Source organism: Ambystoma mexicanum, chromosome 2p (genome assembly GCF_040938575.1).
Source record: "Ambystoma mexicanum isolate Mex_15411 chromosome 2p, UKY_AmexF1_1, whole genome shotgun sequence".
Taxonomy (NCBI): domain Eukaryota; kingdom Metazoa; phylum Chordata; class Amphibia; order Caudata; family Ambystomatidae; genus Ambystoma; species Ambystoma mexicanum.
Genome location: NC_090923.1, coordinates 723,070,285 through 723,095,905, shown reverse-complemented (window position 1 = coordinate 723,095,905; position 25,621 = coordinate 723,070,285). Strand labels below are relative to the sequence as shown.

At 47.3% G+C, this 25,621-nt stretch overlaps 1 protein-coding gene across 1 annotated transcript in view; it reads left to right on the top strand.

Moving 5' to 3' along the window:
• LOC138566723 (rho GTPase-activating protein 11A-like) overlaps positions 1-25,621 on the top strand; it is a 586,658-nt gene that overhangs the window by 92,840 nt on the left and 468,197 nt on the right. The gene's annotated exons all lie outside the window — the stretch shown is intronic.

Here is a 25,621-nt window from a genome sequence, read left to right as displayed (position 1 = left end):
AGTTGTACAATGTCACCCTTAAGCTGCAGGATCCAGACTGCTTTGGACTAATTCTACCCAACACCTTGCTGGTTAAAATACTAAGGCCTCTTGAGTTAAACCTAAAGACTAGGTGTTGCTCCTAGCCCACCTAAACCCTCTTGAGTTTGGTCCACAGTTATTTAATATTATTCACCCCATGGAAATTTCATGAGCAGAGTTCAAGCTTCCTGCTATTCTATATTAGTGCTTTAACACTTGGAATTAAATCTACTGTTGGAGGTGCTCAACTAAGGGAGAAAACTTACATGGCCTTCTTACACCTGTGTATCTTAAATGTGTGTCCCTCCTGGGTAGAGTGTAGGGAGCAGGTTTCTGGGCTAAGGGTGAGCAGCTCAGTACTCTGTGGTTGCTTGTAGTAATCCCAACAGATCTCCTGCCAGGGCCCAAGGTATATCTTTAGAAACTGCTATTGTCCTTTTTGTTTGCTCATAGATTCAAATCATCCTCTCTCACCCATTAATGGTCCCCCACTCATAAATCCACAAGACCCTACCTGCATCCCACCCAAACAATGTTGATTGGCATTCTGAAAAAGCGCCTCAGCATTCGGCACATGGTGCAAAGGGCACTTGGTCAGCAGGGACTGTGGGCCCCATCCACAGCTATTAAGAGGCTTATCCATTCCCTGTTGGTAAAGGCACCCGCGTTGATGTGCACCTGCTCATTGCTCTACTTAGACATTTACAGCCTGTGTTATTGTATCACTGTGTGTGGAACAGAGCAAGCGCACTGTTGGGGTGTACACTCATGAGAACCTCCTGAATGGAAGAATCCCCACTCAGGCCCCAAAATAGAAAGCAACATCCATTGCCTGCACATTCTAGCAAGGAGATCTTCCTGACTCATGACAGTAAAGTCAGTGGCAAGGCTTCCATCATCTTTCATGGTGCCACAGAGGGGGTAGTGTTCTGTGCACATCCCAAATTTGATCTCAGATTGTTTGGTACGAGATCATTGTTGTGACGCTATGTCTCCGGATTTGATTCATTCAGTTTCTTTCTTTGTGATACTCTGCATGCGCATCCCTCCACCCCTTCCTTTCTCTTTCTGCCTGTCTCTGCCTTAGTTGCTTCTTCCTTTGCACACCTTAGTGGCTACCATGCCTCTGCACCTCTCTGGCTCTCCACTATTCATCAGGAAGAGACAAAGATGAGTAGCACACTCTACCACATACACACCTGTAGCAGTTCAATGTAGTCGTTCGTGGTACTGGTGCATGGAGAGGGCACACTCCATGGGGGCAGCTCCAGGTAGAACATGCAAGATGACGCCTTGCATTAAATGTGAATTACTCCAGCAATGCATAGTCCTTTGAGGGAGATTCACTACCAGCTGCCTCCGGCAACACTTGAGCAGCCGAGACCACTGTGCCAGTGAGGCACATTCAATTGGTTGGGCAAATGGAAACACATCTGAAATGATGGGCAGGAAGACCCCTGTGGATTAAGCAAGAGGGGCAGGAAGAGATCAAAATGTGACAAGCACCTGTTTTATTTAACAATATCCATATAAAACAGGGACAGCTTGAACATTAGGCAAATCTGTGTCTCGTCTCAGCTCTACAATATATTATAAAGACTTATGACATCGTAAGTGATGTGTACCAACAAAAAGACCTAAGGTGGGAAGTGGTTGGTTAAGGGAATCCACTAAATATACATTATGTAGAGGTTTGTCTGCTCATTGGCCAGGCACTATCTACTAACTCCACCTGAGACCAGGTAAAAACATGTCATCTCTTCAACGTGCCAAGGGCCGCTGCAACAATGTGTAAGGCAGTGTGGATGGGGGAGAGGGTGATTGGTGGCTTTCTCAGCCTTGGCACCTTGGAAGGTTACCAGCAAATGTGCAAAATAGGGGGTGGAGAGAACGACAGCAAGGCTCTACTTGTTCCAATAAGGTTATCATTTCTGACTCCCTAGGCCACAGGCCAGGACATAGCTTGACCCCAACATGATGACATCTGGGCGTTAGGCTGAGTCCAACAGGCCCTGTTGTTGGAGGCTGTGTCCCCCTCCTCACAGGTTCGGGGTCACTTGATGTGCATGCCTCCCTCGGGTGTTTGTTAAAAGGTCCCCTGGTATTTGAAACGCAAAGAAAATTGGGTGAGTTTCTTAAAGTGTAGATACATTTTACTATCACTCACTGCGAAGGCCTGGATTCTGCTCACATATACTATCTCCTTAACAGCTACCACAAAAACGTATTCCCTGTATTTAATTGCTCCTTCCATCTTCGTACTGTAATTGCTTCCTATTCGATCCGCCTCTGCAGTCTCCTTATTCGCAGTTTCAGAACATACCCTTCCAACTGAACACACAGCCCCATATGCCCTGTGGTGAGTAACAGTCCCCCCCCCCCAACCCACCCCGGATCCTATTTTAATGCTATTTTTAATGTTTGTCTGTTTCCACAACATGTGAGATGGGAAAGCACACATGCCATGTGCCCTCTTTTGCCCCACCGTCTTCATGAACCCACACACTTTTCTTTACTCTGTACCGGACCCGCCTCAAAAATCCTCTCCAGGCAAATGCATCCTTCACAAACCCTCTCTCCTTTTCTTTCCCCTTTTTTGTTATGTTTCCTATTTTCACAAAATTATTGCAAAATCTTTGATTAATTCTACTGTGGAGGAAATGTCCCAGTTAGTTTGAGCACACGAAAAGAGACAAAGAAAAAAAAACAATCTACAATTCTTTCTTTGCCACGTCTGCTGCTCCTTACTGGTACGTCCATGGGTAGAGGTCAATTTTCTGTAGAGAACACCAAACAAGCAGCTGTGAGATTAGCTGGGCAGAGAGGGAGGTTATGCGGAGGTAAAGAGGAAAGTTTTTAGCTTTGGGAATGTAAAGGTCCTGCTCAAGACAAAGGAGTGGGAGGCTGTTCCAAAGAAGGGAGCCAGCTGAGGAAAGCCATTGAACTCCTGCAATTAATGAATGCTTTACACACAGAGTTGGTGCCAGAAGAGCGCAGGGGTCTAGAGGGTGGATATTTAGTAAGAGAGCATTGCAGATAGCGTGGTCCCTGGTCCCAGAAAGCCTCGTGGATGATGGAGGGGATTTGAATTGAATCATTGAAGCAAACAGGAGCCAGTGAAGAGGTTCTAGGGTAGGAGAGATGCAGTCCCTGAGCTTGAGGCCAAGGATACGTCTTGCTGCACTATTCTGGATTACCTGGCGGGGTCGCAGAGTGGAAGAAGGTAGATTCGGGAGGAGGCTATTGCAATAGTCAAGCCCAGAGAGAAGCAAGACTTGGGTAACATGCTTCTGGGGGAAGGCGAGAAAAGGTAGAATTCATTTGAGAAGGAAAAGCTGAAAGTGGGACTTTTGGGAATGTCCCGAGTTTGAGGGAGGATGGAGAGAGGAGTTGAAGATGACTCCAAGGTTTCTGGCTTCAGGAGAGGGAGCCGGGGTAGAGCCCATGGAAGCATGCCAGAGTGAGGGGAAGAATTCAGGAGCAGGACCCCCAATGGGACGGATGTCTGTTTTGCTGGCAGTGAGCAAGAGATCACTTGAGGCAGAAATCATTGGAAGTGCACCAGGCTGGGATGGCAGAAAGACAGTCGGGATGATGTAAGCTGCAAAAGGGTCAGCAGCAAGTTTGAAGAAGAGTTGTGTGTTGTCAGCATAATACTGGAAGTTTGGGGAGAAGGAGGAGATGAGTGCCAGCTGAGTAAGGTAGATGTTTAAAAGCCAAGGCGGTCGGATGCAGTCCTGGGGGACACCACAGGTGGAGAAGGAAGTCTCAGAGAAGGTACCCAGGATGACTTGGGAGGAGCGGTCAGTAAGGAAGGAGGTCAGCCAGTCAATGCCCGCTCCAAGATACAAGGGTGTTGTGGAGTCTTTGTATGAGGATGGAGTGGTTGACCGTGTCAAATGCAGACAACAGATCAAGAAGGGTGAGGACAGCAGGGGAGTTGGAGTCCAGGGACGCAAGCAGTACTTCACAGGTGTTCAGAAGAGCAGTTTCTGTGCCTCTGGATGCTATGTGTAACGCTCACCTGATTCCCGCAGAGGCGCCGGTCTTGACTGGGTGAATGCTGTATCTTCAAAGGTGATGTGTAACACACGGTTGGCTCTTTGGGCTGGACCTCTGTGCACTGTATGTCTGACTCGAAGAGTAAGATGTCTGCAGATAGAAAATATGGGATTAATGAACTGGGGTTATTGGGTGCCTCTCTCCTCTTCCCTTTCTCTTCTCCTGTAGAACCCCAAAGGTGAACGCCCTCACCTTAGGTAAGTGAACGCTGAGTTCTCCATCTGCCTCGGGGCAGGGTGCCGTAACCAGCTCCTTCACTGGATAAGGGTGCAGGCCTCTTGACCTCAGAGGACTGCTGTCCGTCGTTAACTGCACGAACGGTAAGTTCTGGGCGCTTCAAATGTCTTAAAAGTCTTTTGTAATGATATCTCTTGTTTTGCAGAGTTCCGGCGATGGCGGGCTGATGAGAGTTGAGGATCGAACCCGCGTGAGGAATAGAAGCGCCTGGAAGCACGTAGGTAAGCGCTTGTAGCCTGCTTCACAATGCGCACTAACTGTCCCTTTTATCTTGCAGGTACAAGTTCGGAGCTTTAGAGAAGCTGAAGGGTGCTGGAAATACCCACTGGATTCGGCGTGGGAAGGAGTAATGGCACGTGAGTAATAAAGTTGCCCAATGTCTTTAAACGCACCTTCTTTTGTCTTTCAGATGCGGGATGCAGCGCCGAAGGCCTCCGGAGCGTGCGAAGAGCTGGTAAGCTTTTGTCTTTCAGATGCCGGAATGCAGTGCGAAGACCTCCGGAACATGCGAAGAGTAGGTAAGCCTTTGTCTTTCAGATGCCGGAATGCAGCGCGAGGTGTTGGTGACAGCCGATGGACCAGGTAAGAGATGCGCTGCCACTGAAGACCGTAGTGCTAACCTGTTCTTTCTTTGTCTTTACAGGTGCTGCTGAAGACTGGATTCCAGGATGGTAAGCCTTTGTTTCCTTAGGCCCAGGATCAGAAGCAGAAGACACGATGAGCGTACTGCTGCAGAGAATGCAGAATAACACAAAGCAAGATTCATCCATCGGGTGTGGTTTAAATAGCCTCCTGTAGTGCTTAGGTGTCTCCTTCCGCAGCCACGCCTAGGTAAGAAAAGAGTTCCTGCTTTCCAGAAGAGTTCCAGTGTTCTGAACCTAGGGAGTGGCTCCTGCCCCACCCAACAGGAAAAGTAGTCCCAAACAGAAGAGGATCCGGGGTTCAACTGGCAGGTAAGTAAGCAGCATGGTCTGCTGCAGGTAAGTCCACCCAAGCATTATGAGCCCGGCGCTTCCAGCGCTGGGACTGGGCATCTTTATGAGCCTGGTGCCACTGGCGCCAGGACAGGGTCCAAAAGGTCCCAATTGGGACTGGCTGGCACTCGGAACCGGGGTTATGGGTCTGCTTCCAAGGGAGTCGGGCAAGTCCTGATCTTTTGGAAGCAGAGATCATGACAGCACCCCCCCTCAAGGCCCCTCCCAAACCGGGCTTCTCCGGGGGTTTGGGCTTGTTAGGAAATGTTCGATGAAATCTTTTGATTAGACGAGGCGCGTGGACATATTCTGCAGGTTCCCAGGATCTTTCTTGGGGACCGTAGCCTTTCCAGTCAATCAGGTAAAATAGTTTAGATTTGGAGATCTTGGAATCCAGGATGCTTTTGACTTCAAACTCGAGTTCTCCATCAACTAGAATAGGTTTTGGAGATGTAGTTAGTCGGGTTTGAGGTTGCACGGGTTTTAATAGAGAGACGTGGAAGACCGGATGTATCTTCATGTGAGGGGGCAAGTCCAACTTGACCGCTACTGGATTTACTATGGTAGTGATGGAATAGGGACCAAGGTATCTTGGGTTGAATGTGCGTGGTCCTTTTAGAGGTAGATATTTGGTGGATAACCAGACTTGATCTCCTACTTGATATTGGGGGGCTTCCTTCCGATGTTGGTCTGCTCCTTTCTTGTATTGTTCTTTAGCCCTTTGAAGGTGAGAAACGGCTTCCTTAAAGGCTTGGGTGATTGTGGAATGCAGGTGGTCTACTGTTGGTGTTCCAAGATCTTGGAGTGGATCCAACTCCGAGGTTCGAGGGTGACTACCGTATAAAAGAAAAAACGGGGTCTTCCCAGTTCCCGAGTGGACAGAGTTATTGTAGGCATATTCGGCTATCCAAAGGATATCTTTCCAAGTTTTTTCAGTTTGTTGTAGCATGCAGCGCAAATACTGTTCCAGAGTTTGATTGGTCCTCTCGGTTTGTCCGTCAGTTTGAGGGTGGTGGCTGGTCGAAAGTCTCACATCAATTTGAGCCGACCGACAGCAACTTCGCCAAAAATGAGAAATAAATTGACTACCTCGATCCGAAATTAGAACTGAAGGAAAACCATGCAGTCGGACGATGTTTTCGAGAAATTCTCGGGCCAGAGTTGCTGCTGTTGGTAAGCCTTTGAGTGGAATGAAATGAGCCATCTTGGAGAATAGGTCCACGATTACTAGGATCGTATTGTATCCGGAGCATGGAGGTAGATCGGTGATGAAGTCCATAGAAAGCGTATGCCAAGGGCGAGGCGGGATGTCAATAGGGCGTAAGAGGCCGGCTGGTTTTTCCTTTTGACTCTTGTTTTGGGCGCATACTCCACAGGACATTATAAAGTCTCTGATATCTTTTTTCCAAGACGGCCACCAGAAGTAGCGCTCGATCTTTTCCGAGGTCTTGGTCATACCGGGATGTCCTTCCATTAAAGAATCGTGATAACAAGAGATCACCTTTTTCTGTAAATCTGTGCTGGGCAGGTATAACCGTTCTTGGAAATATAATAGGTTGTCCTTCACCGTAAAGTCCTTTCCCTGCAGATGCCAATTCTGTATGTCTGCTGGAGTTACCAGTAGCCTGGCTTTATCCTTAACTTCCTCTATGGATTGTGTGGCGATTTACACCTAGAATTCTTTGTTCGGGAATGATAGGTACAGGTTTAGGATTGATCAAATGTTCTTCCACTCCCATCCGAGAAAGGGCATCAGCTTTACCGTTTTTTGTACCAGGTCGATAGGTAATTATGAAGTCAAACTCGGCAAAGAATAGTGCCCAACGGAGTTGCCTAGAGGATTGAGCTTTTGCGGTTTTCAAATATTGCAGGTTTCGGTGATCTGTAATCACAGTAACGGTGTGTCGGGCCCCCAGAAGATAATGCCGCCAAGCCTTAAAGGTGGACTTGATAGCTAGAAGTTCCTTATCAGTAATAGTGTAATTGATTTCAGGAGGCGAGAATTTGCGGGACCAAAATGCCACGGGATGCAACTGATTGGTTACTGGGTCCTTTTGTGATAGAACTGCGCCCATGGCAAGGCTCGAAGCATCAGTTTCAACGATGTAGGGGAGTTCTGGGCGAGGATGTTTTAAGATCGGTGCAGAGATAAATCTAGTCTTCAAATTCTGGAAAGCTTGTTCCGCCTCGGTAGACCATTCAAAACGTTTGTTTTTCTTTAACAAGGCGGTGATGGGCTGGACTATTCGAGAGAATTCGGGGATAAACCTGCGGTAAAAGTTAGCGAAGCCTAACATGCTTTGAACACCTTTTACGGAGGATGGCGATGGCCATTTGAGAATTGCATCGACCTTCTTTGAATCCATACGCACTCCGCTAGGTAATAATATGAATCCCAAGAATTCAACTTCAGTCAAGTTGAAAACACATTTTTCCAACTTAGCGAAAAGTTTGTGTTGACGCAATCTCTCGAGGACCATTTTCACGTGTTTCCGATGTTCAGTTTCCGATGAAGAATAAACGAGGATGTCGTCAATGTAAACAACACACACATCTATGAGCTCTCTGAGGACATCGTTCATAAAATATTGAAAGGCGGCCGGGGCATTGCAAAGTCCGAAGGGCATGACCTGATATTCAAATAGCCCATACTTGGTGCGGAAGGCTGTCTTCCATTCATCGCCCTCTTTTACTCGTACCAAGTGGTAGGCTCCTCTAAGATCCAGCTTTGTATATATGCATGCTTTTCTGACTTGGTCCAGGAGTTCAGGGATCAAAGGTAACGGATATTTATTCTTAACAGTGATCTGGTTCAGGGCGCGATAATCTATACAAGTTCTAAGGTCCCCTTCTTTTTTTGGAACGAAGAACAAAGCTGAGGAAGCAGGGGACTTGGAAGGACGAATAAACCCATTCGCTAGGTATTGATCCAGGTATTGTCGGAGGTGAAGATTCTCAGGCTCGGTGAGGGCATAAATTCTACTACAAGGAGGAGTAGATCCAGGTATCAGGTCTATCTGGCAGTCATAAGACCTATGAGGAGGTAGAGAGTTAGCCTGATCCTTCCGGAAAACATCTTGGAATTCTAGGTATTCAGGAGGTAACTGGGGAGCCTCCGAGGAAATTGCTGCCAGTGCAACACCAGGTCGAGGGTGACAAGTAGAGACACATTCTGGAAACTGAACCGTTCTTGCTCGCCAATCGATCTGAGGATTGTGCTTCTCTAACCAAGGAATTCCTAGAATAATCTGGAACTGAGGGGCCTTGATCACATCGAACACGATCTTCTCATGGTGTCCATCTTGACTTACTAGCGTCACTTCTTGGGTGGTATGCGTTACTGGTCCGGAGGCTATCTCCGTACCATCCACCGTAGTAATGACGTCCTTTACAGCCTTTGGACAAAGAGTCAGATTCATCCTCAAAACCATTTCATGATCCACATAATTGCCAATGGCACCGCTGTCGACGTAAGCTTCAATCGCATGTAATCGATCCGGATGTTCAGGGCTAATGAGGACCATAGGTATCACGAAATGCGAGGTCACGGAATTGGTTTTAACGCTCGGCAAGAGGACCTCTATTCTTGTCGGGCGAGGTAGTTTCCCTGCTCAGAGTTTGTGACCCTGGTAACTGCAGCTCCTACTGCCTTCTTGGCTGGTTTCACCGGACAGTCTCGAAGAAAGTGCCCCGAGTTTCCGCAATAGAGGCATAATTGCAGCTGTTTTCTCCTTTCCCGCTCCTTTTGTGTTAGTGGTCCTTTCAGGCCCCCTATTTGCATGGGTTCCCCGGAGTCTACTCCTTTGGTAGGAGTTGGTGGTTTGGAAAATACTCGAGCATCAAACTTGGAACGATCGGCCTTCCTGTTCTGCAGTCTGTGGTCAATTTGAACGACTAAGTCAATATAGTCCGAACAGTCTTGCGGGGGATTCACTACTTGGGCTAACACATCTTTGAGCTCTCCACGTAGACCTCTATAAAACAGTGTAATCCTTTTGTCCTCAGGCCATCGAGTTTCCACTATCAGTCTGTTGAAAGACGCAATATAAACCAAAAGGTCTTGATTACCCTGTCGCAATGAAAGGAGCTCATTGTCCAAGGCCTGCCCCTGTGAATGTCTTGCAAACAGTTTTTCCATACTGAGCTGAAAAGCTTGAAAATCATGGAGAACCGGATCATCTTGATTAACTAGAGGGATCGACCAGTCTGCTGCATTGCCACTAAGGTACGAAAGCTACCTTAGCTTGATCAGTTGGAAAGGCTGCTGGCCGGCATAAGAAGTGCAACCGGCACTGATTAATGAATACTGCAAACCTCTTTGGGTCACCAGAAAATCGTTCGGGCGGAGCCAGAGGTACATTCCCAGGTAGGTTGATCTGCACTGGGTTCGTAGAGGATGTTGAAGGAAGATTTGCCCCTGATGCGGGTAACGGAGTTTGTCCGTCTTGTGACTGTAGCAATTGTCTAGCGAGATCGTCTGTTCGCCCCTTGGAAATAATCAGTTCCCTTCTTGGAGCATTCGTTTCCTGACGGGCTGCATGCACTTCTGCTCTTAGTTCCCCAAGTAACTGGGCTAGTTGGTCGGTATCGGAGGTTTCCATAGCACCTGGGTGGGAGTTTTGCGGTAGGCTTTGTGTTCTGTAACGCTCACCTGATTCCCGCAGAGGCGCCGGTCTTGACTGGGTGAATGCCGTATCTTCAAAGGTGATGTGTAACACACGGTTGGCTCTTTGGGCTGGACCTCTGTGCACTGTATGTCTGACTCGAAGAGTAAGATGTCTGCAGATAGAAAATATGGGATTAATGAACTGGGGTTATTGGGTGCCTCTCTCCTCTTCCCTTTCTCTTCTCCTGTAGAACCCCAAAGGTTAACGCCCTCACCTTAGGTAAGTGAACGCCGAGCTCTCCATCTGCCTCGGGGCAGGGTGCCGTAACCAGTTCCTTCACTGGATAAGGGTGCAGGCCTCTTGACCTCAGAGGACTGCTGTCCGTCGTTAACTGCACGAACGGTAAGTTCTGGGCGCTTCAAATGTCTTAAAAGTCTTTTGTAATGATATCTCTTGTTTTGCAGAGTTCCGGCGATGGCGGATGGCGGGCTGATGAGAGTTGAGGATCGAACCCGCGTGAGGAATAGAAGCACCTGGAAGCACGTAGGTAAGCGCTTGTAGCCTGCTTCACGATGCGCACTAACTGTCCCTTTTATCTTGCAGGTACAAGTTCGGAGCTTTAGAGAAGCTGAAGGGTGCTGGAATACCCACTGGATTCGGCGTGGGAAGGAGTAATGGCACGTGAGTAATAAAGTTGCCCAATGTCTTTAAACGCACCTTCTTTTGTCTTTCAGATGCGGGATGCAGCGCCGAAGGCCTCCGGAGCGTGCGAAGAGCTGGTAAGCTTTTGTCTTTCAGATGCCGGAATGCAGTGCGAAGACCTCCGGAACATGCGAAGAGTAGGTAAGCCTTTGTCTTTCAGATGCCGGAATGTAGCGCGAGGCGTTGGTGACAGCCGATGGACCAGGTAAGAGATGCGCTGCCACTGAAGACCGTAGTGCTAACCTGTTCTTTCTTTGTCTTTACAGGTGCTGCTGAAGACTGGATTCCAGGATGGTAAGCCTTTGTTTCCTTAGGCCCAGGATCAGAAGCAGAAGAAACTATGAGCGTACTGCTGCAGAGAATGCAGAATAACACAAAGCAAGATTCATCCATCGGGTGTGGTTTAAATAGCCTCCTGTAGTGCTTAGGTTTCTCCTTCCGCAGCCACGCCTAGGTAAGAAAAGAGTTCCTGCTTTCCAGAAGAGTTCCAGTGTTCTGAACCTAGGGAGTGGCTCCTGCCCCACCCAACAGGAAAAGTAGTCCCAAACAGAAGAGGATCCGGGGTTCAACTGGCAGGTAAGTAAGCAGCATGGTCTGCTGCAGGTAAGTCCACCCAAGCATTGAGCCCGGCGCTTCCAGCGCTGGGACTGGGCATCTTTATGAGCCTGGTGCCACTGGCGCCAGGACAGGGTCCAAAAGGTCCCAATTGGGACTGGCTGGCACTCGGAACCGGGGTTATGGGTCTGCTTCCAAGGGAGTCGGGCAAGTCCTGATCTTTTGGAAGCAGAGATCATGACACTATGAATCAAGATTGATGGTCGTGGAGACCACCAACCAGTTCAGTGTGAGAGTTGGGACAGGGCCAATTTCTCCAGCAGTTTCCCGAAGAAGGGGGTGATGGAGATAGGGCGGTAGTTGGCTGGACAGGTAGGGTCTGCTGCCAGTTTTTTAAGAAGGGGATGCACAAGGGAGTAGGGAAAAGAACCAGTAGCAAAGGAGCGGTTACATAGCTCAGCGAGTGAAGGGGCAAGAGGAACCAATGTTGTCCTTGATGGTTCTGGATGATAAAGGGGAAATCTGCTTGGAAGAGACCTTCATGGAGTGGACAACTCTGGTGACTTTTCCAGTGAGACAAGGGCAGAGGAGGAGGGTGAGCGGCCAAGGGAGGCAACGGGGTGAGGGATGGCTTGGGAGATTGAGTGACGAGGCTTTTTTTGATGAAGTGAGTGGCAAGTGGGTTGCAGAGGGCCTGAGAAGGAATAGGGGAGGAGGAAGGAATAGGGGAGGAGGATACTGCGGAAGGGTTGGCTAGTTCCCTGCAGATTTTGAACCGTTCAGCAGTGTTGTTGTAAGCCCCAGATACCCATGTCTGAATATGGGGCCTTTTCTTGGCACGGATAGTCTGTATTGTCTTTGGAGCAGGCGGCAGGCAAGTTTGTCAGACAATGAGCCTGAGGTTTGCCACTTTCGTTTCAGGTCTGCAAGTTCGGAGTCGTACCAAGTGTTGCACTTAAAGGTGGGTTTCAAGTATATCCTCATGACTGGGGCAAGAATGTCAAGGGTGTTGGTGAGCGACAGGTGGAAGTTGCTGAGAGCAGTGTCGGTGGTAGAGTCTGAGTTGGGAGGGCAAGCAGGGATAAAGGTGGAAGTGAAAGCAGCAGCCAACACTAATTTCATCGAAACAATGTTTGTGATCTAAGTTGGCAGGGCTTTTGGAGGAGTGGTCACAGGGCCCTAGGGACCCAGGTGGGATGAGAGGAGTGGTCAGACCAAACGAGGGGTCCCCAGGGGAGGTGAGAGGAAGGTTGGAGTGGATGAGGGCATAGTGTGTCCAGCAGAGTGGGTTGGACCAGAAGGGAGAATGGAGAGGGATAGAGCGGTGCAGAGGTCAATGAAGAGTAGTTGCTGTGCAAAGAAGAGATCAATTGGATGTTAGTCACCCAGGAGCAGCAGGTTGGAGGAGGTTGAGAGTAAGGAGGAACAGAAATTAGCCCATTCAGGGAGGTAGCATCTGGAGGCCGTTACATCTTAGCAATGGTTGGGGTGGAGTAGGGAGAGAACCAATTTGCATACCAGGCTCTCAAAGGAAGAGTAGGGCTGAGTCGGTAAGATGGAAGAAGGAACCCACTCAGGGAAGATTAAGGCAACCCCACGGCGAGGTTTAGGCTTGGAAATTATCTTAAAGCCGTCAGGTAGCGAAGAGTCAAGAGGTGACTGAGCTGGCATTGAACCATGTCTCAGAAAGAACGAGACTGTCAAGGTTGTTGTCTTCAAGAAGGAGGCAGATGTAGCAGAGTGTTTGTTGGCTGAGCAGGCATTAAGAGTTGCCAGGTGGAGACGATCACTGCCTTTGAAGGTTTTCTGAGGTGGAGTACAGGGGTGTGGTACCTCAAAGGTGAGGGAACAGAGGGGGATAGAGGGGGGAGAGGCAGGAGAAGGAAGAAAGTTACTGAGTGATGACAGGACCCAGTCAAAGAAGAGGTTGGCCCGAGTACCCTGAACCAGGATAGTGCCAGTGTGGTAGACACTAATGATTCAGCGCGATGAGAAGAAGCCCGCCAAGAGGACTTCCCACTTGGTGCCACCATTAATGGGAGAGGATGAGAAAGGGGAGAGAGTAGAGATGAGAAGTCCATAGGTCTGGAGAATGGACAGAGAAAAGGATATCCGTGAACACTTCTCTGGAGGATGAACTGACATAGGTGTCTGCAATGGGAAGGCCAGGATTTGCATCCAGGATGTCTTTTTTTGTTTTTTTTTTGTATGCTTTTTTTAATCCAGATTTTGTGAGAGGAAGGACAGGTGATGGTGTAGCAGTTAGAAAAGATTAGAAAGATGGAGAGTGCCATCTCAGTGGCAGAGGATAGATGTGAGAAGGGAAGAGACATGAATGGGGGGGGCTGCAATGCACAGTCCTGGGTCTAGCTCACAGGTGACCTGGTAGTTAAGGCGGGAACAATACAAATAAGCCAAAACGGGAATACAATACAAAAAGATGCAAGATGGGAAAGCACACTCACCTAGACGTGAATCTAAAAAAACAGGAATATAATGCAGTGTACACAGGGATGTGAGAGGTAAGGAGAAAAATAGATAAACAACGTGAGGTGTATTTATCAAATGAAGAACAGGGTGCAGTGTCGTAAAGAGAAGGTCCAAATAAAGGCAGATAGGAATGGCACAGATGCAGTTTGTGGGGATAGCTGTAGTAGGAACTTGGAAGTTCAGTCTCCACTCACGTTTTTGCAGAAAGAGGGTGGCCATGGGGGTGGCCATGGTGCAATGTCAGGAGCAAAACGTGCCAAGGAGACTGCAGCATTGTTTGTGGCACTGCAACAAGGTGTGGGCCCATCCAGGCTCAGAACAGAGCCTTTGGTGAGGGCCTTCAGTTGTGGGCCGGCCCTGAAGTCTGCTGGCTTGTGATTGGCTGGTTATGCTGGGAGACTAGCACATCAGGGCTTGCCTTGGGCCCTGGTGATGAAGAGGCACTCCGGTGCCTGTTTAAGGCAGAAAGCTGTAGGCTGTGTTGGAAGGGGCGATGGGCCGCAGAACCATGGATGCCCCCACTGAGCCACAAGGCCCCCCAGGTTGGAGTAGGTGCAGTGGGCGCAAACCGCACCAGTCCCCGGCATGCAGGGGTTGCAGATCACAAAAAATGCATGCAAATTTCTTCTGTGCGAGCCACCCCAATAAAGCAAGAACATTAAGTTCAATTAAGCCCTCCAGAGCTTACGTTGCTGGGCACTCTGGCAAAATTCACACTATTTTTGTGTGCAGGCTGGGCGAGGCGTTGGCTTCTGTAGGTGTTTGTGGCTCCAGATTTAGAGAGGAAAAAAAGCATTTCCTCTTGTGCCGGTTCTTTGTTGCAATAGGTCGCAATCATTGCCGTTTCCTGCTGTTTTCCTGGCAAAACATAACTAACAATTTACATTATTTCTCTAACCTTTCCCTCCTACACCTACCCGTGATGCTGAAACAAGCACATGAGGTGTGTGTTCATGCAGGTGTGACATGTCTATACGAGTTTGCCCATTACTTTTATAATATATAGGTTTCTGTTTCTTCTAAGACCCAACTAATACATTTTTCACTCATTGCGCAAACACACATTTTTCAAGATGTAACAAAAACATCTCATAGCATACCAAGATATATTACTAAGCCAATTTGTCCAAATGTCTCCTTAATTTTCTGCATCTGATGATAAAAGGAATTCCTCGGTCGGATGGCCACCTTCTAAATAACATATAAAGGTTGTGTTGGCATGGGGAGGAGGTGGGGAGAGACAGATGTGTGGATTGCGATAGTTGTAAATTGACAGTGTGGTACATCGTATATGTGGTTACTTTTGTTAAATCACCCCTTTACCTTTTTTTAATTGATGTTGGATATCACCCAGCTAATATCTTGATTATCCTAGTTACCTTTTTAGTCCAGAGGTGATTAATTACTTCTCTTTAATATTCACAGCTCTATCATTATCGGACCTTTTCTTAAAACCTATGATCTTCGCTCAGTGCCAACCTTACATTCCCGCACCGCATGAATTTATTTTATTACATTGTCATATTTAGTGGTGGCTATATATATTTAACCCTTTACATTACACCAACCAAGTGTTAGCTCACCTTTTTTATAATTCAACTTAAGATCCGAGTCTTCTTAAAATGTTATACTTTGGATAACGATCCCTCCTTCTCCTGCAATTATAATAGTAATATTTTCTCCTCCAAATTGTATCCGCATCAGATTTTCTTATACTATTTAGCTATACAGTCTCTATGATGAGTTACCCTCTTATCAGCTATCCAAGGCCTTATTCACAGTCAATCAATATTAGATTTTTTATTAATATTAAATACCTCGTTGACTAGAACAAGGTTAATATCCAAATGATACAAAATGTCTAATTGTGAACTTCCTGGGCACCAGAACAAATAGACTTGCAACTACTAACTCATTAGCCGGTGAATGATTATAATGTAACTTAATATTGTTGAGAATTTTTAAGTATGTATTTGGAGGGATACTATTAGAATCCTGATGCTCTGACCATTTGGGCCAAGCTCTGAGATGAGCAAGAAACTGGGACAAAACATGGGCACAATGACGTATATCCTCAAAAGGAAATGGATATTAAAAGAATGCATCCTTATCGGTAACCAACCTAGTTCATTCTGGAAGGATGCTAGATTATAGTGGACATTATGAGGAACACTGACGCCAATGATACGAGTCACCTGGAAGAGAACTGCGCACACAACCATAAAGATGAATAAGTATGGCCAATGTAATGCAATCCAGCATTATTATATGCAACTTGTACATAAATTGGTCACCATGACGAGATAATGTTATCAAAAATATTGTATTATAAATTGACAAATGCTAATACATGAAGGGAGCACCTGCATAAGTACAACTGCCTGAGAATAATTATGAAAGTATTGACAGTCGATCCCCGGAATGGTGAATTATTTAATCACTAGCAGGCATAATTTAATTATTTTGTTTAAACTATGGGGCTGAAACACCTGCAGCAAATGATTTATGTATTATGTTGACTCCAAACACATGGACGCGGGACGCTATACATGTGAATAAATCATTTGGAGTTCAGCAAATCAACCACAATAAGCTGGAAAATGGCGAGATGTTATCTAACAGTATTCTGTTAAAAATTTACAAATGCTAATACAAGAGGGGAGCACCCGGATAAGTACAACTGTCTGAAAATAATTTGGAAAATATTGACAGTCGACCCCCGGAATGGTGAATTATTTAATCAATCGGAGGTATACTATAATTATTGGTGTTTAAACTACAGGCCTGAAACAGCCCCCAAAAATGATAGAAGTATTACGTTGACTATAAACGTTTAGATGCGGGATGCTGTACATGTGAATAAATCAATGGGAGTTTAGTAGAATGGCCACAATAAGCAGCAAAATGTGCGAGCGACGCGTGAAGTCACACCAGAAAAAATGTCCGGCTCAAAATGGCGACCATGTGCTAAAAACACACACAACGCCAGAGAGATACCAGCCTTTCACTAAACTGGGGGTGGTTTAAGGTAAGGACACTACACCTTGGGTACTGGACTAATTTACAAAATAAGTGTAATCTTTTATAGATTACTGAAATGGTGTTAATCTCAGTCACTAATGAGGTATTCAATATTAATAAAAAAAAGTTTTTAAATTTAATATTTGGTGACTGTGAATAAGGCCTTGGATAGCTAATAGCAGAGGGTGGTTCATCATAGAGGCTGTATAGATAATTACTACCTGGCGAGGGTCAACCAGAACTTTGATTGGCCCTCGCCAGGTCCATACCTCACCGGAAGTCCCTCGTATGGGATTCCTTTTCTTTGTCCCCGGCAGGGGCGTGGCAGCACCTCAGCCAATGAGGAGGCTCGAAACGGGGGCATCCCCGCTCCGAGCCTCCACACGGCTGTAGGGCGCCATTCTCCCCAGCCCTCCCAACCCCACTTACCTTCTTATCTGTCCTTTTTCGGCAGCGAACGCGCCAGGAATACTTCTGTTCCCAGCTCGTCCACTCCCGATGGCCGCTCAGGAAAGGGAAAACGGACTCAGTTTTCCCTTCCCCGGTGGCCATTTTCTTTGACATTTTTAGGATTTTCTGTTTGAAACGCTGCTTTTAGTACCCCGATCTTGCGGGCCGGGGTACTAATAGCAATATGCCCCAAGCCACTGGGCCCATAGTTAGACCCTCGCTTTGCTTGGGCCTGTAACTATGGGCCCCGGGGCATTACCTGACTCGGTAATGGCCCCGCGGCTCGCATGTTGCTTAAATAGTATGGCGTAAATATGCCATAAGGGAAAATCTGATGCTGATATAATTGCAGGAGAAAGAGGGATAGTTATCCAAAATATAAGAACATTTTTAAGACCAAGATCTTAAGGTGCATTATAAAAAGGTGAGCTAACGCTTCGTTGGTGTAATGTAAAGGGTTAAAATAATATAACCAACATTCATAGGACAAGACACCACTAAGCATAACATTAATAATCTGTGTCGAGGCAGTGTAATGTTGGCACTGGGCGAAGATCATATGTTTTAAGAAAAGGTGTGATAATGATCGAACTGTGAATATTAAAGGGAAGGAAATAATCTCCTCTGGGCTAACAAATTAACATGATGGAATAACCAAGATTTCAGCTGTGGTGATATCGAACACAATTTTCCTTCAGTGAAGATCAATAGAGAAACTTGCACTCCCTTTGCTTCCATGAGCACCTACCTGTTATCTCTATTCACTTCCCCTTCAAATCTACTATTACTTGTCTCTTATGTTGCTCATTCTACATTAATATGCTATACTCCAATAAAACCATTTAAGAAAAAAGTACCTTTTAATCCATGACACACAACAGTCTGTTAATGTATACAAAATATTTTGTTACTCTTGTATGTTGCTTCCTTGTGCTGGTAGTTGTCTCCATCCTGCATCTTCTGCTTTTCCTCACAGTCCCTCATTCCTGGCCCTGACAATTGTCATAAAGTGTGCCATTTTGTTTCTTGTAGCCCCTCTGTAATCTCAACAATGCTTCTAATATACTGTATAGGGGGCAAGTACTCCCCTCTCTGCGTGCCTTTGTGTTGTGCCAACAAGGCATCAAGTTCCTGTTACTTATTTTGAAACTATGCTTGTATTGCATCATTATGGGATGATAATGTGGGGAGGAAGGAGGAGTGTGTTACCCCACTTTTTGTGGCCACAAAGTGACAAAACCTTGACATGATATCCCTCTACTTCTGCATATTTGTGCACGATACCCTCTTTCCACATATCCAACATTATCCTCACACTCTGATCTTCCTTCTCTTCACTCTTTATTCAAATATACATTTATACATGCACTTTGTATAACAAACTATCCATGGCATCTCCTCCGAGAAACTCGGGAGGGCCATCCTGTTGGAGACACTTATCCATGTTATGAACTCTGGAGATGGGAGGACAGAGGGAAAGGACTGACTCCCAGGTAGCGGCTATGGAGGCGGCCATGAGCATTTGCCGATCAATACAGGCAAGCAAACCACAAGCATTACTCAAATCGACTTACATGGCAATGCCCAGGAAGAGCCCCCAATGGTCACAGCGATCATGCAAGTGGTGCAGAGGTGCCTGGCACAGACAAGCCGTGTCCAGTCACTGGAGCAGCATGCCACAAGTGCAGGAAGATTAATCACTTCGCCTCTGTCTGCCTCGGCTCCAGGTCCAAGGTTCCAACGAGAGACTTGCAGGTCACCCTCGAGAGACACCTAGGTGTCAAAGGGGTCACCAGAAGAATCGAAAAGGAAAGGCAAGGACAGTGGATAATGACCGAGTGACGGCAACAGTGAAGACATCGAACAGAGGAAGAGTTTTCTCTGGAGTGACGCACAAAACAACGGAGAAGGAGCAACTTATATCTGCAGTAGAATTACCCAAGAACACCAAAAGAACAAAATGCAGGTCCCTACTGACATGCAAAGTACTGGTCAAGGGCATGCCAACAAGAATTCCCATCGACACAGGGGCAACAGTGAATGTCATGCCCCTGAGCACATAAAAAACAATACCACAGAGCCCACATCTACACCATTAAATGGTCTGACACAGCGCATATGGCAGCAAGAAGTCTCGCCCTGTTAGGGGGTTTTCAAAACTGAGGAGGCATACAACGAGGAAATGTGCCACACAACAATGTTGTGGATGTGGACATTAAAGATATTACTAAGCTGCAGAACGACTGAAAAATTGAAACTCATCCACTTCACCTTTCACCTGCAAAAGCCAGCCACAGACAGACTACTAGAAGAACATGGAAAACTGTTTAAAGGTATTGGCAACCTGAAAAAATGAACTGTTGCATGCCATTTAGACCCCAACGTTGAGCCAAAAGCAGTTTGTCACAGGAGAGTCCTTTTGCAATATGCGTGCGGCCTTGGAAGCAGAGCTAAAGAAGTTGGAGGACTTGAACATCATTGAAAAGACATCTGGGCCCACCCCGTAGGTATCACCAAGAAGCCTAAACAGCTGTACGCATATGTATTCACATGAGGCTCCCAACCTCGCAATTGAACGCGAGTACCACATCACTCCCACGATAGATGAACTAATTTGTCGACTTAACGGGAGCAACCATTTTCAGCAAGCTGGATCTCCAGTCTGGCTCTAAAAGACAATGGGGGACTCCAAGCGAAAAAAATATATATACCCTCGGCCGTGCTTGGAAGAGGCAAGTATATATAGATCAACTAAGAGACCGGGGTATATAATCTGTTGTAGGTGAAAGGACAAGACTAAGCCCTTAATAACACAACCAATTAATCGTGTAACAAAATAAATGCAAAACGCATCACAAACCTGGAGGTGAAAAAATTAAATTTGCATCCTAACATGATAGAAAATAGATTTATTTTAATAGAATATACCATAAGAATTCTAAAATCTCATATATCAAAACAAATGAAAAGATAAAATACAATTTCATGGAAATATTAGTACCAGATTGTCAAAAGACAATTACTTCAAATAATGTGCAACACAACCAGACCCACTCAGTTCACCAATCACTCATCCATACTAAACTCATACATATTATCAAAAAAACCGACATGTTTCTTTCCATCTTTATGATTGAATTAAATATGTGGAAATTCATCAGGGTAATTTATGGCCTGAAGTCGTCCGTGATCAATGGTGCTGGATTGTCACAAAAATTCTATAGGGCAGTCTTGACCTGGCACCTAAACAGAAAAAACTGAAATAACTAATCTCATATCAAATACATTCAATGGATTCAGTATATATCTGTGTAACGTTCTATTAGTGAGCGTCAATACAAGGTCACATGACCTGTTAAGAAAAAAAAAAATTCACCTATAAGCGGTCATACACCAAAGAATAGGTGGACCAGCAGGGTATCGGATCTATGTTAAAGTCCCGGCCTAATGTACAGTGTATAAGAGTGAAACTTAAATATACCAAAGATGGTGTCTCCAGTCTGGCTACCATTAAATCATGTTGGCCAGGGAGCCTGGGTACATCATGACCTTTTCCTCACACCTGGGACTTGTCGACTTCACTTCGGCATTTCGTTGGCGGCCGAGGATTTTCAAAATGAGATCCGCAAAGTATTGCAGGACCAACCCGGCGCCATGAAGGCCAGTGACAATATCTTAGTGTATGGCACCTAAGAGAACGAACATAACGCATGGCTAGAAGCCATCCTACAATGATTAGAAGAGTAAGGGCTGACCATACATGCCAAAACATTTGAGTTTGGTAGAAGGGAGTTGGCATTTTTTAGTTGCCTCTTTAACGCAAACTGAGTGTCCCGTGACCCGGTGGAGGATGTTACGGGTGCAAAGTTGCCAACCACTGCAATGGACGGCCAGAGCTTTATGGGTATGGGCACATACTGCATCAGGTTCAGACCAAGTGACGGTCGCAGCACCCCTATGTGAGCTCAACGGAAAAGATGCGCTGTGGGCCTGGGGAAAGAGCATCTCCCAGCATTTCAACAGATACTCACAACATCACCACAATGGAGTTCAATACTGCCTGGAAACAGAGTTACTGGTAGATGCCAGCCCAGTAGGGTTGGGCGCAGTGCTTGCCCAAATGGACCAAGGAGTTATGCACCCACGGGGGGCATGGCCAGGGTACGTGCTGTGAGGTTGTGACTTTGTGCAGCTCCGGTCCTGATCCTAAATAGATCCTGAGGTTCATCGGATGTTGGTGACTTTGGCCACTCATCAAAGCAGCTAGTGGTAGGGGACATCATTGCCCTACTGTGTCGTTGTCCGGATCATAATTGGACTTGTATGACGGAGAGACGTCGGGTGGAAGCTCAGCTCTGCAAGAAGGAAGATGGCAGATGGGGCCGCAAAGCGATGAAGAGGAGGGACGGAGAAGCAACTGCTTTCCATAGCAGTCCCCGCTTGATCTGAGGGTCATATCTGCAAGAGGTGTGCATATTTGAGGCTGCCTGAACAGCTAGCCTCCTGGCTGCTCCAGAACCTGAGCCGGAGCAGAGCCGAGTTTGGATGGCGGAGCAAGCGGGCTACTTCTTGCGGACTACAGACCTGAGGGGCAGAGTCTGGGTGGAGGAGCGCGACTGTGCGCTTCCTCATAGGTCTGAGGGGACTAGGATTGTCCCCAGAGCGGATCGACTGGTCACTGGCCCCCGGGAGTGGCAGTAAAAAACTGAAGCAGAATGGATGGCACTGCACACGGGATCTGGGGGGAGCCGAAACAGAATTGCTGAGCCACGGATAGCAGGAAGATGGATGCTGTCTACGCCGGGTGTGCATCTGGTTCACACTGCCGGCACTTATCTGAGGTGACCGGGATGCGCAGCAACCCATCTGGGGTCCCGCTGTTTTGGAAACCTTATTGCTGGAGTGCCGTGATCTGGCGGGGAGTCTAGGCACCCAGAGGTGGGACAGGCTCTGCAGCTCTGCAGTATTGGAGCTGGGAAAGGAGAGAGCAAGGTCTTGAGATACGCGGGCCTCACGAGGCAACCCCGACGTGCGGGAACGCTCCTTGGCATTGCTGTGGCACGGTGCAGCATTGCAGCTACATAGTGGAAGCTAAGGGAGATCCGGATCACCTGCTCTCCTTTGATGCGAAGACCGGGCCCCAGAGGAACGCATATGCTGCGTGAGGGAGAGTAACAAACACACTTTGAGCATTGGTGTCTGTATGTGTAGTTGTTAATGGCTGGTGGCTGCCGTTAGCTGGAAGCTCCCACCAACACTGAATGAAACATTCATACTGAGGCATACAAGCAAAGTGCCCGGCCGGGGGAACAATAGTGCAGAGGAGCTGCTGGTGGCTGCTGGTAACTTGGAACATTAGGGACTGGGCGCTTGGGGCCGATAACACTGGAAGGGGTGACTCCACTCCTGATCGCTCTGAGTGGCGTATTACGTGATGGACATTGACCCTTTTGAGCGCTGTATCACCGACGCTCCTGCACCCTGTAGTAGGGGTTGGGAGTGCAATGTGGTGTTGGATCTGGTGCACATCGATGTGCGTTTGAGCAATCACCAGCCCAACCTTTGGTCATGAGCAATTTGAGGGGGAGGTTAGGTCTCTGGCTGGCTGAGGAGCCGTGTGTTGCTGGGCTTGTCCCCACTACTGGTGATACACAGCTTGGTGAATACTGGGAGTGTCCAATAGATAGTTACTACACAAAGCCGGGACAGCACTGAGCACCACCTGCTGTCTGGAGGGTATGGAATTTGCTGGGGGATAAGTGCTAACTGCTGAATAGACCAACAGGTGCACAAGGGTGCAGCGAACACACACCACTTGGGGGTGCATGGCTGCAGAGGCTGACTGTGTTGTAGTTGAGACTGTACAGAGATTTTGGACCAGACCTACTTGGCCCTCACTTGAAGCATGTCCCCCACCAAGTTAAGAATTATATTGTGATTTGTTTTTATCCGGTATGTTTTTTCGAGTAATATACCTTGCTGGAATGTTTCTTTTTCCTGATGCCTTTTTAATTTGTCTATGTATCCCAGAATGTACATGTATTTGTATTTTTGCTCAGTATCCGGGCTATCTATTATTGTGAATGTTTGTTTTGTTTGTTGCCGCCCTCATGCCTTGGGGTCAATGGTGGGCTGTACAAATAAAATCAAATAAAATCAAGGTCAAAAGCAAGTCCACAATTATGGACTCCTTTTGCAATGTGGGGCAGGCCCCGATAGACTACGCAGAGTGCACCAGCACCGCAAGCAGAATCATGTGCCTCTGGCACAGGTGCACAATAAGACTTGGTGCAGGCTGCAATAGTGGCACTGAGATCTTTGGTGGAGACAAAATTAGACCAGGTCAAGGTTGATGTTCAATTGCTGCGACAGGACGTCTGTAATTTGGCTGAGAGGGTTATGTCGGCAGAGATGGATTTGAAGGAGACACGGGAGACCACAAAGGACCTGGAAACTCAGGTCCAGGAACTAGAGAGAAGGAACACTGCTCTAGAACTGAGAGCCGAAGATGCGAAGGGGATGGCCCACTAAAATATCAGGTTGCTTGGGCTCCCAGAGGGCCTTGAGGGCTCAAACCCCACCCAATAAGTTGAGAATCTAATAATGCAAGAAGTAGGTCCTGGGAACTTATCTCAAGGATTTGCGGTTGAGCGTGCTCACCTCTCACTGCAGAAGTGCCCCCCCACACCCACGGGGTCCCATCCCAGGCCCATCATTGCGAAGATCTTGAATTTTCAGGATGGGAAAGTAATCCTGAAGTAATCCAGAGAGGGCGGTGAGATCCAGCAAGACAACTCAATATCGCCATTTATCCAGATTACACCCCGGGTGGTTCAGAGGGCCAGAAACTCTTTTGTACCAATTAAAGCGAGACTCGGGCACCTCAATGATAAATATATGCTTATGTACCCGGCCAGGCTTAAAATGATCTAGAAGGGTAGAGCTAATTTTCTTGAGACCCCCGCTGCGGCCAACATGTGGTTAGAGCATCTGGCCGATTGGGAAGAGCCTAAAACCTGATACAGGGTTTGCCGTCACTGGAGAGGGCTGCTCCAGACGGCAGACTGGGACAAATGATGCATCAGTGAATGTCCTTCCTGCTGTGCTAAGGGATACGCAGGGCCCAATTGCATGCTTCTGCATAAAGATGGTAGCAACGTTTGATCACCCACCACTGGCCTTACTGGTCGGTTCTGCACGTTGGTTGTTGTTGGCCTGTTGCCAACTCCCACTACTTAATACACAATGGCCTGGGCGGGCCTTAGTGGTACGGGTATGTCTGAGCACTGTACACATGGTGCAGCTACTGGGCGAATACATACCAAACTTGGTTTGTTCTGTTATGGGTTTCACGTTTCATGTTCGCCACGCATTCAGGTATACATATTGCAGGGATGGTTTCTCTGGTCAGGAGGGGGTTGGGTGATTGGGAATCAAGAGGGGGTGTGGGTTCTTGTGTCAACAGTGGGGGCGTGGCTGCCCTAAGGCAGGGACTGATCTGCAGACAATTGCCGTATGGCTTTTGTTAGAGTACTGACCTAGAATGTGCAAGGGTTGGGCACGTACCTACGTAGGAATAAGGTGAAATCTTTCCTAAAACGTAACAAGATATCCATTGCACTGCTACACGAGACCCACTTGACCGCTGAGGAACTGAAAGGGGTTGAGGAACACTGGGGGTGGGGGGGGAAGAGGTATGGGGCGGCATAGAAGTACGCTAGTGGAGTATTTACGTGGATCGATGACACAACGCTGTTCCAGCCACTGGAGGTGGAGGCGGATAGTGATGGGAGGTAACTCATTTTGCGGGGATACATGGATCACATTGAGGAGTGCATAAATGAACTCTTACTTACCGAACCAGGGTATCCCATCTTATATTTGCACCCTTAGCTTAGGACACGTGTTGTGCAACACCTGGATTGTTTCTTCCTGTGGGGAGGTGACTTTAATTGTGTTGAGACCCCTTGTTAGACAGGTTCTCTCCCCCAAGAGGCGGCCCATCGTCTGTATCTGCAGCCCTCAATGCAGCACTGATTAACCTAGATTTAGTTGCAATTTGGAGGGAATTGCATCCGGAGGACATGGGTTATTCTTTCTATTCCTTGCCCCATGCCATATACACCAAGATTGACTACATCTTTGTTGGGAGGAGTCAGTTGACGGACATGAGATGCAGTATATCTGGGCTGAACAATATCAGACCACTCCCTGCTCATGGCGAAGTGGAACTTGAAAGGCCCTAGGCCCCCCCATCCCAATGTGGCGTATGCCAGCGGAAGCTCCGACAGATCAAATCTTCAGAGAAAAACTGCAGGCGACGCTGGTAGAATTCTTAGAAAATAACGTGGGTAGTGTTAGAGTGGGGGCACAGTGTGGGAAACACTGAAAGTGGTGGTTAGGGCTGCCTTGAGGTGGGAGAAAGGCTTTCCAAATTCGATTACATGGCAATAACTACTAGGGCACATGCTGAGGGAGATAGGCCGGGCAGGCTCTTGTTGT